Source organism: Tamandua tetradactyla, chromosome 6 (assembly GCF_023851605.1).
Source record: "Tamandua tetradactyla isolate mTamTet1 chromosome 6, mTamTet1.pri, whole genome shotgun sequence".
NCBI classification, from domain to species: Eukaryota; Metazoa; Chordata; class Mammalia; order Pilosa; family Myrmecophagidae; genus Tamandua; species Tamandua tetradactyla.
In genome coordinates, this window is record NC_135332.1 from 77,733,452 (window position 1) to 77,745,847 (window position 12,396).

At 40.0% G+C, this 12,396-nt stretch overlaps 1 protein-coding gene across 3 annotated transcripts in view; it reads right to left on the reverse strand.

The window, feature by feature from the left end:
* Positions 1–5,554: 5,554 nt before the first annotated feature.
* LOC143686150 (cytosolic carboxypeptidase 1-like) overlaps positions 5,555–12,396 on the reverse strand; it is a 108,633-nt gene continuing 101,791 nt past the window's right edge. For all 3 annotated transcript variants that reach the window (XM_077163154.1, XM_077163156.1, XM_077163157.1), the window contains 2 exons: positions 12,179–12,257; positions 5,555–6,258 (listed from right to left, as the gene is read on the reverse strand). The gene's annotated coding sequence lies outside the window, so the exon portion shown is untranslated. The remainder of the gene's footprint in view (positions 6,259–12,178; positions 12,258–12,396) is intronic.

Sequence of the window (12,396 nt, forward strand, 5' to 3'; positions counted from 1 at the left end):
AACAACCACTTCAGAAGTAGCCCCAAGGGCATTTAGGTCTGAAGGTCCCAGGGGTCAGGCATCAGGCGGCGAAGGCACAGGAAGCACACCCACCAGGCCCCTTCACTCCTGTGTCTCCTGGACATGTCAACAGTGATATGGGGCACAGTTCTGCTGTGTGTTGTAGTAAAGAACCCAACAGGAGAATCAGCACCCAAGGAACGAGTATGAATAATATAAACAACCTCATATTTGAAAATCTAGATTTTTCTGAGACATTAGGAATCCAGCAATTCTAACCAAGTAAATGGATTCATGCCATCCCTCCAAATATTTCCAGTAAAAAAAAGCTAGTTTCCAGTTCTTTGCATTAGATTTGCAGCTAATTCTTAAAGATTCATATTTTTCATAGTTTCTAGCTACAATGATACATGTAAGAAATTGAAATAATTCAGGACTTGATTTGTCTCACAAATAAAATGATTAATTGTAAAACTACAGGAATTATAAAACATATTACGAGGAGGAGTAGATTCTTAGAGTATGAGTTCTAGAGGCAGACTGACTCTGCCACTCACTACCAGTTACTGACTGTATACCTGTGGGCAACTCTCAACCTCAGTGTCCTTGTCTTAAAACTGAGGATGCGAATAGCCCCCTATGGGTTTTGTGAAATAAAATGAAATAATCCATGAAAAGAAGCTTAGGTTGATGGCACACACGTGTGGAGAATTTCAGAATGAGTTTTTCTTATAATTAATACCCCACTTTGGTAATTTAGATCTCTCTCTTTTTCTCCAAATATTTTTGAAATTGTGAAATTTGTTTTAACTCCTTATTTTCAGAGAAACTAAATGAATATCATTTTCATTGCTTAAAGGAAAACACCCTGTGGAGACAAAGGAATACTTTCCATGATGGTGGAGGTGGATAGAGAAATATTTCAAAAACATGGTGGGTTTTCAGAAGGAGATATATTTAAGGTAAGTTCTTAAGTGATAAAATTGGAGGACAAAAGAAAAATTGGAGGAGGTAGATGAATGCTTTACAATAGTTCATCATTAAAACTATATATTTTCTCTGATTTTATTGCCAGAAAGGATATTGTTAAAATTTCCCATATAATATGAAATATGGTTTACATCTAATTTCTGAAATGAAGTGAATAAAGCTTAATTAAGTATTTGTTCATTCAAATGAACCCAAAGACCACAATTCCTATAAAGTCTCATGAGTTCAGCTCTAAAAGCTACATGTGGATTGCCTAGACAGAAACCCACAGCGGACATTCTTCCTCTTTGAGACAGAAAGGATGTAGATGAATCCTAGGTCCCATTTATCTGAGTTTCATTCTTGCCCCACAATCATTTGCAGTAGGCATCACATTCGTATGAACTTCTCACCCTGGGCTTCATGCCATCTATCAGCTGACTGCCAGCACTTCAGTCATTGCATCCACTCTCACCACTCTGAGACCCAGAAACAGGCACCATGCCCCCCAACCCCAACAGGATGGATGCTCTCGATGGCAGGGAAAAGTCCTACCATCCCATCCTCTCCCACTAAATGACTTTCAGATTCACTTCCTCAGGGAGTTATTCTGAGCCTGAACCGTCTGGGTGGAGTCTTGCCTCCTGCCCATGCCATGCAAGAATGGGTGTATCTGCATAAACCAGGACCTTCTCTCTCCCCTTAGAAATGTTAATTCCTTTTTGTGAATTCCAAGATCAAGACCCCCACTTAGTGACTACTGATTGACTCACATATTTATTTTTAGTAATGAGATGTAGTGAACTATAAGTAAAGCTGTTTTTTTGGCATTAAGAATCTGATTTTGAAAACCAAAGAGGAAGAATGGAAGGAAGGAAGGAAGAAGAAAGGGAGAGAGAGAGAGAGAGAGGGAGAGAGAGAAAGACACAAGAGCTAGAGCAGTGTGGAGCAGAGGTCGGCCTGGCCTATGCTGGTGGGGAAGTAGAGTGGTGCGGCCCTCCAGAGGGTAATGCAGTGGATCCACAGGAGGCTAAATATAGGGTCATCACAGGATTAGACGATCCTGTTACTAAGAATATACTCAGAAGAGCTGAAAGTAGGACATGAATAGACATTTGCACACCAATGTTTATGGCAGCATTATCCATGAGAACCAAAGGATGGAGGTGGCCAAAGTGTCCATCAATTGAGAAGTGGAAGGGCAAGCTGTGATGTGGACACATGATGGAATACTGTGCAGCTACTGGAAGGAATGAAGTCATGAGTCATGCAATGAGGTGAATGAACCTTGTCGACATTATGTTGAGTAAAATAGAGCCAGAAAAAGAAAGGACAAATATTATATGGTTTCACTTAAGAAATAACTCTGGCCTAGATTGTAAGCTCTTACAGTAGTCACATGTATTCCTGAATCTTAAGCATTATTTATGAATTCTGAGATGCTATGCTCTTTGTGCATAACTTGGTAATTCTCTGAATCTATAGGTAGGTACTTGTGTGACACCTAAGGCAGAGTTAGAGTTCTACAGCTCTGAAAGTCAGCATTACTCCATATGGCAACTGTTAAAGAAGATGAAATAGAGGTTAAACTTCAATTATAAATATGAACAAAGTTGATCTGGTTGGGATCAGAATACAGGGAAAAGGATCATATTGCCTGCATTTTAAAACTTTAGCTTCTGTGTGGAAGACATGTTTACTCTGTCCAAAAGAGATGTTTATTCTGTCAAAAATTTAAATTTTCTGTAGCACACTATCTAACTTAACCAGTCTGGTCAGTTTATTTAAACAACCTAAATACATGGAACCTAGAACAGAGAATGATGATTCCTTGTAGCTTAATGTAATACCATGATATAGTCTAGAATATTTTGGGAAGATAATAAAAAGTACTTGCAAAGTCCCTTGAGGTAGTGGAGAAAAATATGGGACTATTAAACTTCCCCATGTTGGAAATTCCTGATATTCTCTCAGACACTGGGGACTCCCCATTTAAGAAGCCAAGCCTTCGATCTTGAGGTGGGTCCTTATGAAACTTGTTTCTGTAATTGCAAGCTAAGCCTGTTTATAAACATGCCTAAAAGTTATCCCAGGAGAACACCTTTTGCTTCTCAGATGTGGCCTGTCTCTATGCTAAACCCCACGAATAAACTCATTACCCTGCCCCCTATGTGGGACATGACTTCCAGGGGTGTAAGTCTCTCTGGCAACATGAGACATGACTCCCAGGGATGAGCCTGGCCCTGGCATCATGGGATCTAGAACACCTGTTTGACCAAAAGGGGGAACATAAATGTAACAAAATAAGGTTTCAGTGGCTAGGAGAGTTCAAATAGAGTTGATACATCATTCTGGAGGTTATTCTATATAAGCCCAATATTACAAATTGCTCGGTATGCCAAGACCCAGCCATCCTACTTCTGAAGACTTTAAAGAAAACCCAAGGCTCTAAGACTCTATAAAAGTTTTACTTATTAAGTTTATTTTCCAAAAACTTAAAACCTCCAGATTGTTTCTATGCCAGATAAGCCCTGAAATGTAAAAGTACGAGTCTCCCCCAGAATATCAACCATTTGCATTCTTCACTTCATAATGTAGACACCCCTTTTCAGCATGAAAAAGTTACAACGGTCATAGCCCAAATATCCCTGAAGATGAAAAGAAAGATCACATGAGAGGGGGGAGTTGTGGCATAGAAGTTAGGATTTAACAAAGAATTATGACTACTGACTCATTATACAGGTATTTCTGTTTCACTTCCTACTGTATTAGAACAATCAGAAGGAAATACCTGACATTGGGGAACTGTAACCCATACTAAACTTTGAAATTTGCTCTATAACTACTTGGTAAAGTGTACATTAAAATTTATTACTTTTCTGCATATATGTTATATTTCACTATAAAAAATGTTAAAACATACAATAAAATAAAGAATCTGACTTTGGAGTCAGACTGCTGAGTTACTATGGGGGACTGATTGCTGCCCCCACAAACACGATCCAACCCCAACCCCAGCAAATGGGTGTGAACTCATTTGTATATCAGCCCTTTGAAGACTCTGTTTGGATGAGACCAAATTGAACAGGGCAAGGCTGAAGTCATTATTAGCAAAGGAAATCCAGACACAGTCAGGTCCTAGAAGCCAGAAAGAGATAGATTTCCATGTGATGGGCGTAGAGATACAGCCACCACGAGAACACAGCAGACTTCAGAAAAGTCATGGCCTCTGATAATTTGGTGTTGGATTTCAAGCCTCCAGAAACCGTGAGACAATAATTTCCTGCTGTTTAAGACAACTGGTTTGTGGTATTTCTGTCATTTGGGGAAATGGAGTTAGTCACCAATCTGAGTTCTCCAACTTATACAGTGTTACTCTCTCTAAACCTCAGCTGTCTAATTGTTTAAAGAAGGTAATAATTGTTTCCACTAAATATGATTATTTTGAGGTTTAAATGAAATAATCCATGTAAAGAATTTAGAACAGGTCATGGCACTTTTTGAGCTCTCAATAAATGGTTTTTATTGTTCTTATCACCGTTTGTCCTAAAACTGTAACTGATCATTTTCTAAGGCTAGATTTTAACTTACATGACTCATAAAGTTATGAAAGGGCCAATTTGGCCTGAATTTAAGACTGTGCCTCTCCCTTTAGAAGTTCTGAAATTGTATCTTAAAATCTACAGCATAAAATAAAATTTTGCTTAGCATCATGGAATATATAAAACAATTAGTCTCACCAATATTTTTTCCTCATTTCTGCCCATAAGATAAATGCACGTTCACCCATCTCCTCCTGGTTGCTAAATCAAATTCAGACTCAGATTTTACAATTCTTATACCACCTGATCTCTATGTGTTGGACACTTTTGACCAATCTGCCTCCTCTTCTCTTGACCAGAACACCTCCCCTGCTGATTTTCTCCCCATCTCTCAGCTTCAACACTTTTGGTCCTTTCTGCAAGCACCTCTTTCCTTTCTTCAAGAGCGCTGTTCCTAGGTCCCTTTTCCTCTCATTCCACACACCCTGTCTGCATGACCTCTATCTTTCCCAGGATTTCAAAAAGCCACTGACTCCATGGCGACTTTTGTAGCCACAGCCTGAACCAGGCTCCCAGCATTTCCATCCTGGTCTATGGAAATCATCTCTCACATGATCCCCTGGCCACTATTTCCCCCACACTGAGTTGATCTAGGCTTGAATTCTAGAATCAATAAATATTTAGCAAAGAAATCAGTGCAAATTTCCCCTGCTTTCAGATACCAGTAACAACATCTCCCAACAGCTCCTTAGCTTTCTAGCAACACACCCTAACTACTTCATTAGAAAAGGGCTGGATAAGTGAATATTGTATGCTTTTAGCTTAAGTTTCTTGGGTTAAATTATAACATCTGTAGGCAGTAAAATCAATGGTAGACTTGGCTGTATCAGACAATTTAATACATCTACAATATCATATATAGAGTAGCTGAACTTTTTTCAGCAGTGCAGCTCAATTTTATTATATAAAACTGTAAGCAAAATTGGATTGGTTCATTTCCCGGTGCCAGCCCATGCCAAAAAGAAAAATTAGATTGGCTCCACCATTTGTAACCATATTTTGCTTTATGCTGAAGTGCAAAGCAGTGTTTGTATATTTAGATTTAGGGCTCAGCAATACAACCAATAAAATACAATGATAAATAAAAGTCTTCATTATTCAGTGTATTGACCAAAATGCCATGCAATAATCAAACAACTCTGCTGGTATCTGGAGATGTATGTTTCAGACAGACTGTTCTGTTGTAAGCTTCCCTTTAGAAATGAAACCTTTGATATTACTATTGTACCGCACAAGTGGAGGTGGGTCCTATAAAGAAGATGGCAGCAGGAGCGCAGAAGATGGCATTGTGCTTATCATCACTACTTAAGCCAAATAAAGAATGCAATGTGTTTTACATAACTCAAGCCAAGGTATCCAGATTTCCTAAATCAGAAGTCCAAAACTCACAGAGAAAACCTGACAATGTAATTCCAGTTGGCTTTGATTTAAAGCTCTGTGTTTGTCAAAAGACACATAAGCCTTGGAATTGAGTCAGAAAAAAATGTGTAAAAGTAGGATAAACTGAGAAAAAATAGACAATTCACCCAGCCAACACAAGTCCAAGAAATGTGAGATTCTTCCCACAGACCCAACAGCCAGTGGGAACTTGGGCTCCAAATGTCACTTACCCTATGACGATGCAGGAGATGGCAGTTTCCAAGAAGGCATATGTTAAAATAGGTCCCAAGTTTTGGAAAAAGTGTCTCTAAGGAGAAAAAAAAAATCATACAGTACATTAGTATTTTTCTTAGTAGAGCAGGAAATAAAAACTAATATGTATATTATGATATCAACATGGCCATGTAAGACATCCCCTGGAAAAACCTCCTATCAGAAACAACCACTAAAAGGTCAAATCCCACTTGCTGGGAACTCTAGAGGATGATAAGATGGGAGAAGGACTCCACAAATGCTAAACTGAAGAACAAGGCAGACCCCGACCTGGTGGCCTGGCCCACACCCACACTAAGAGGCGCACAGAGGTGCATGGCCCAGGCAACCCCCCCAACATGGATGTGGGCCATAGAGCCACTCACAGCACCGAGTCAGAACCCCATTCATCCAGGCTCAGGGGCCAAGTCTGCAGAGACCCAGGGCAGAGCAGATGCGCAAAAGGGCCTCCAGGAACCAAAAGAGATCACAGCAGGAGCGTGGGCAAGAGGTGCACATATTTAACCCAGTCTCTGCTTGTTGGAGCACTTAAATGAAAAAAAAAAAAGACCTTTTTGAACACTGACTGTGGTAGTTAGATTCAGGTGCCAACTTAGCCAGTGAAGGTGCCTAGATCTATTGCTGTGGACATGAGCCAGTGGCATGTGAACCTCATCTGTTGCTGATTACATCTGCAGTCAGCTAGGAGGCATGTCTGCTGCAATGAATGATGTTTGATTTAATTGGTTGGATGCTTAAATGAGAGAGGGCAACATAGCACACAGTCTAAGCAGCTCAGCATACCTCATCTCAGTACTCACAGCACACTCAGCTCAGGCCTTTGGAAATGCAGGAAGAAATCACCCCAGGGAAAGTTGTTGGAACCCAGAGGCCTGGAGACAAGGCCAGCAAAGATCACCCTGAGCCTTCCTGTGTAAGAAAGAACCTCAGATGAAAGTTAGCTTCCTTTCCTCTGAAGAAGTAACAAAATTCCCCTTTTATTAAAAGCCAATCTGTCTCTGGTGTGTGGCATTCTGCCAGCTAGCAAACTAGAACACTGACCCATCAGGCTCCTGGGTCAGAAACCATGATGGGGAAATAACTAGAGGCAGTAAATCCCCAAAGAAGAAAAAAAAGAGGGGAAACTGAACTGCTGTAAGGCAGGACAGGTCCTAGGACTATAAAGTATGATGAAAAGGGGTCATTGAGTGAGGGAAATAAATTAAACAAATCATAGGCCCTGGGGAGAAAATTCTGCAGAGAAAAGAACAGATCAGGATTCCTGGAGAAGGCACTGAGGAAAGGAAGCTTTCTCTTGGAGGTGAAGCCATCACACATAAAATGGCAATCTTAGCTGTACTGCATGTCTAGGCAAGAAACAGGTACAGAAGACCAGAGAACATCTGAAGAGAGTGGGTTACTCTAAGTATAAGCTGCACCAAACATCAAAGAAGGGACTTAACGCATGGCCTACCCACAACAAAACCTAAGGCAAGAGTGAGACACTGACCTTCAGATTTAGCACATCAAAATAATCATATACCCACACATAAGCAAAAAAATACCAAGCCATGCCAAGAAACAGGAAGATACAGCACAGTCAAGGGAATAAGTTCGAACTTCAGAGGAGATATAGAATTTGGAACATATAATCAAAGATGTTGAAACAAATCCCCAAGTCAATTTAGGGATATGAATGAAAATATGGATAGAAATAAACTAACTGTAGATATTGGGCTGAAGGATATTGAGGCAATGAATGAGCAAAAAGAAGAATTAGGAAGTTTGCAAAGAAACAAAAAAGAAGTTATGAGGATGAGAAGCACAATAATGGTGATTAAAAATACACTAGAGGCATACAACAATGGATTTGAACAGGCAGAATAAACAAAAAAACCTAGAAGACATTGAAATCATACAGAAGGAAGAACACATAGAGAAAAGAACAGAAAATAATTGAGCAGTGTCTATGGGATTTTAATGACAGCATGAAATGTGCCCACATACCCATCATGGGAGTCCCAGAAGGAGAAGAGAAGGGAAAAGGGGCAGAAAGAATATTTAAGGAAATAGCAGCTGAAAATTTCCCAACTCATATGAAAGACATAAATATAAATGTCAAGTTTTTTTTTTCCTCTAGTTTGCTTTTTTGAAGAGCAGATCAGTGATTTGGGGAGTTGGTTAATACAATACAGAGAACCCACAGAGGAAACTGCAAAATGCACTGGATACTTCTGCCAGTGCCCTTCTCTTGCAGTCACAATCAGGACAAATTCCTTTTTGTGTTACTTTTCTTTAGGGTGTAAATCAAAGCCATTAGCTTGACCGTGATATACAACTGTTTGTGAAATGCTTTTCATAAGTAACGCTGCACATTAAAACACTGGAAACTGAATGCATGTGCTGATTTGTATACTTGACTTATTAGAACAAATACTGAATTTTGACTTAGAGGATTGGGGCTATTTCCAGGCAGGAAGAGAATAAAATTCAGCTAAGAGCTTTAAACTGATCATAAAATGTCTTCCTGTCCATATCTCCTTGCCACAGGCCACGCCAGGTCCTGAAGGCTCACCACGAGACAAACCTCAGTCCCAGCTAGAAGATCTTCCTAGGAAGGAACTAATGAGAAAGGAAATCACAAGGTGAGACTTGACCTTTGTTTTCAAATAAGTGGTCTGAATTTTTCTTCTTAAAGGAACAGTGTGAGTGAGTTTGTTTTATATATATATATATATATATCTGTGTAAATCATCACGGGTTGCAGGTTTCAGGTTAAGTACAGCACTTCCTTTGCACATGAGTGTAAGAACAGACCAGAGTGCTCTGCTGGTGCCCGATGGTGGCATCTCTGTGCCAGCCCCTGGCACAGTCCCCAGGTCAGGGCAATGAGTGTCCCCCAGTGCCGCAGACTCAGCCACGTGTCCTGCATTGCTTCCCACTGGGTACAGCTCCAGGATAGAAAACTGCCTCCTGCAGCCAAACAGTCTGCAGATCCTTGGAAGAGAATTTCCATCTTCAGGCAGCCAACTCTCCAGGCACCCCAGCTCAGGCTGGGAAGGAGAGAGAAGAGACAGGGCTCCCGCCTGTGCAGCCCCCTCTGCCATTGCCCCCCACCCCCCGCTGCCTCCCATGCTGCTGAACCCTTCTGCTGTCTCACACTTCATGAAAAATGAACACAAAATTGATCAAAGACCTAAATATTAGAACCAGGACATAAAATTCCTAGGAGAAAATGTAAGGAAGCATCTTCAGGAACTTTGCTAGGCAGTGGATTCTCAGCCTTTACAGCTAAAGCATGAACAATGGAAGAAAAATAAGATAAATGGGATCTCACCAAAATTAAAAAAACTTTCATGCATCAAGGACAAAAGTGAAGTGACAACTTACTCAATGAGAGAAAGTATTTGGAAACCACATATCTGATAAGGGTTTACTATACAGAATATATAAAGAAATCTTACAACTCAGCAATAAAGACAAACAACTCAATTTAAAAATGGTCAACAGACTTGAATAGGCATTTCTCCAAAGCCTACCTGCAAATGGTTAAAAAGAAATTAAATATGCTCAATATCATTAACTATTCAGAAAATGCAAATCAAAATCACAATGAGATGCCATTCCACACTCATTACAATGGCAACTATTAAAAAAAGAAAAAAACAGAAAATTACAAGTGTTGGAGGGGATGTGGGAAAATAGGAACTGCTTCATCTCTTAAGATGTAAGTATGTTAGATGGTGCAGCCACTGTGGAAGACAGTTTGGTGGTTCCTCAGTAAGTTATGCATAGACTTATCACATGAACTGACAAGCCCACTCCTGGGTATATACCCAAAGGATGAAAGCAGGAACTTAAATAGATATTTGCACACTAATGTTCCTGGTGGCATTATTCACAACTGCCAAAAAGTAGAAGCAACCCAAATATCCATCATATGGTAAATGGATAAACAAAACGTAGTAACTGCACACAATGGACTGTTACTCAGCCCTAAAAAGGAGCAGAGTTCTGATGCATGTGACAGTTCAGATGAACCTGGGAAGCACCACGTTGCATGAAATCAGCCAGACCCAACAGACAAGCACCGCCGGATCTCACCGATGTGAAATACTTAGGACAAGCTCACAAAGTCAGACTCTAGCAGGTCTGGGGTCTGGGGTGGGGCCTGGGAAAGGGAGTTAATATCTAAACTGTGCAGTTTCTATTTCTGTTTTTGACTGTCAAGTGTTTATAATGGAGAGTAGGGATAGTAGCACAGCATTAGGAGGATAATCAACAGTGCTGAATTGTAAAGTGATTGTGGTTAAAAGGGAAAATTTTAGATTGCATACATGTTACTAGAGTAAAACTAAAAAAATAAAATCATTTCTTGTATGACACAGTGAACCTATTGTAAACGATGGACCATAGTTAATTGCACAATTATAAAAATGCGCTTTCGTGAATTGTAATGAATGCACAACACTTAAACAAGACTTTAACAGGATTGCATGTGACAGGAATTCTGCAATTTAGGCATGATTTTTCTTAAACTGACAAGTTCTCTAATAAAAAAATTACATATGCATTTCACAGTCGCACCATTCCCTTACTATTTAGGCACATTTTGTGCTTGGAGCCTTAGTTCCTGGCTGTAACATGTACATGTGCACTGCAGGAGACAGAGCAGGAAAGGGTGCACTGGGAGATGAGAAGAGAAGGGTGAAAGAGACAAGTGCCAGGACAGACTGGACATGGCAGAGGAGGAAGGGATTGGGGCTATTTCCAGGCAGGAAATTAACAGAGGGTGATTAATAGAGGACGGAGTTTTCAAGAAGTTTTATTCTCACTAAAATTCCTGCAGCATATCTAAAAACACTACTCTAAAAGATAGAAGTTGTCTTGTGACTTTTCTTGGTGCTCTGATTTGTATGTCTCCTGAACATGACTTAGCAAGACTCTGCGACCTGTCATAGCTCATTTTAACAGATTCGATGTGGAATGGTGCCTCATACTGGGTCTGGGGTGGCCTGAATAAAGCCAGCCCTCAGAATAGTCCCAAATGCTGCCTGGCAAAGATCCTTCGCAGTTCTTTAAGTGGGGTCTGCATGTCCAGAACTGACAGTGAGAGGAAGTCTGGAGAGCAGAAAAGAAGGTCTGATGAAGCAGCTGCCTGGCTGCCGGTGGAGACTGTCCCAAGGTCACACTTCTTGGGGTGAGGCTGACAGGAGAAAGCAGTCCTGCTTCTGCAACTCAAAACCCTCAGTCAGAGCCTCACTCTGCAGCACAGGCAGTGACAGCACTGCACTACAGTGAATCACTAATTCACAAAGGGCGTGCATTTGGGCTGCATCTAAGTAATGCCAGACAAGTGGATAGAAATAGCAAAGCTGAATTTTTTCTGTCTGTATCAGGAGCTGAATATCAGGAAAGCATTCTTGCATTTTCACCCTGATGGATGAACCCAACTTAAGTTAACAAGCAAACCCTGTGGTTACCCATTCCCTAGAGTAGCACTCACTTCCCAATAGAAATATAATGCAAGCCATGCACATCAATCTTAAATTTTCCAGTAGTCATGTTAAAATGAGTAAATAACAAATGTGGAATGAATTTTCACAATGTTTTATTTAATCCAAGTTATCCAAAATTTCACTTTGACAGGAAATCAATATAAAACATGGCTGAAATATCTTACATTCTTTTTTTACTTGAAGTCTTAAAAAATTGGTATGTCTATCACAATTAAAGCACATCTCAATTCAGATTCATGACATTTCAAATGCTGAACAGCTCATGTGCCTAGCTGACAGTGTATCAGACAGAACAAATTTAGAAGAATTATAAGAATGTCAGGTTTGAATTGGTATCACATAATCTAAGATAATATTCTTACAAAGACCTAATTCATAAAATAACTGGTTCTCCCTTAGTAATAATAAAATCCTCCACTTAATGATCAAGGAAAAAATGTACCACTCTACACTTACCTTCTTTAGGCTATATATCCTGCATGAAATATAATCAGTGGCAGTAAACACTGAAGAAGATTTCCAGATCAAGTGTCATCTGCCAGGAAAGACAAAAGTGCAGTTAGAATGATTGTCCTTGGGGCTATTGAACAATGTGCTTTAAAACAAGTTAACTTGCTAAGGTTGGATGAGGCATACTAACATGACACTAAATTAGCAGAGGTGAAACTAGGAGA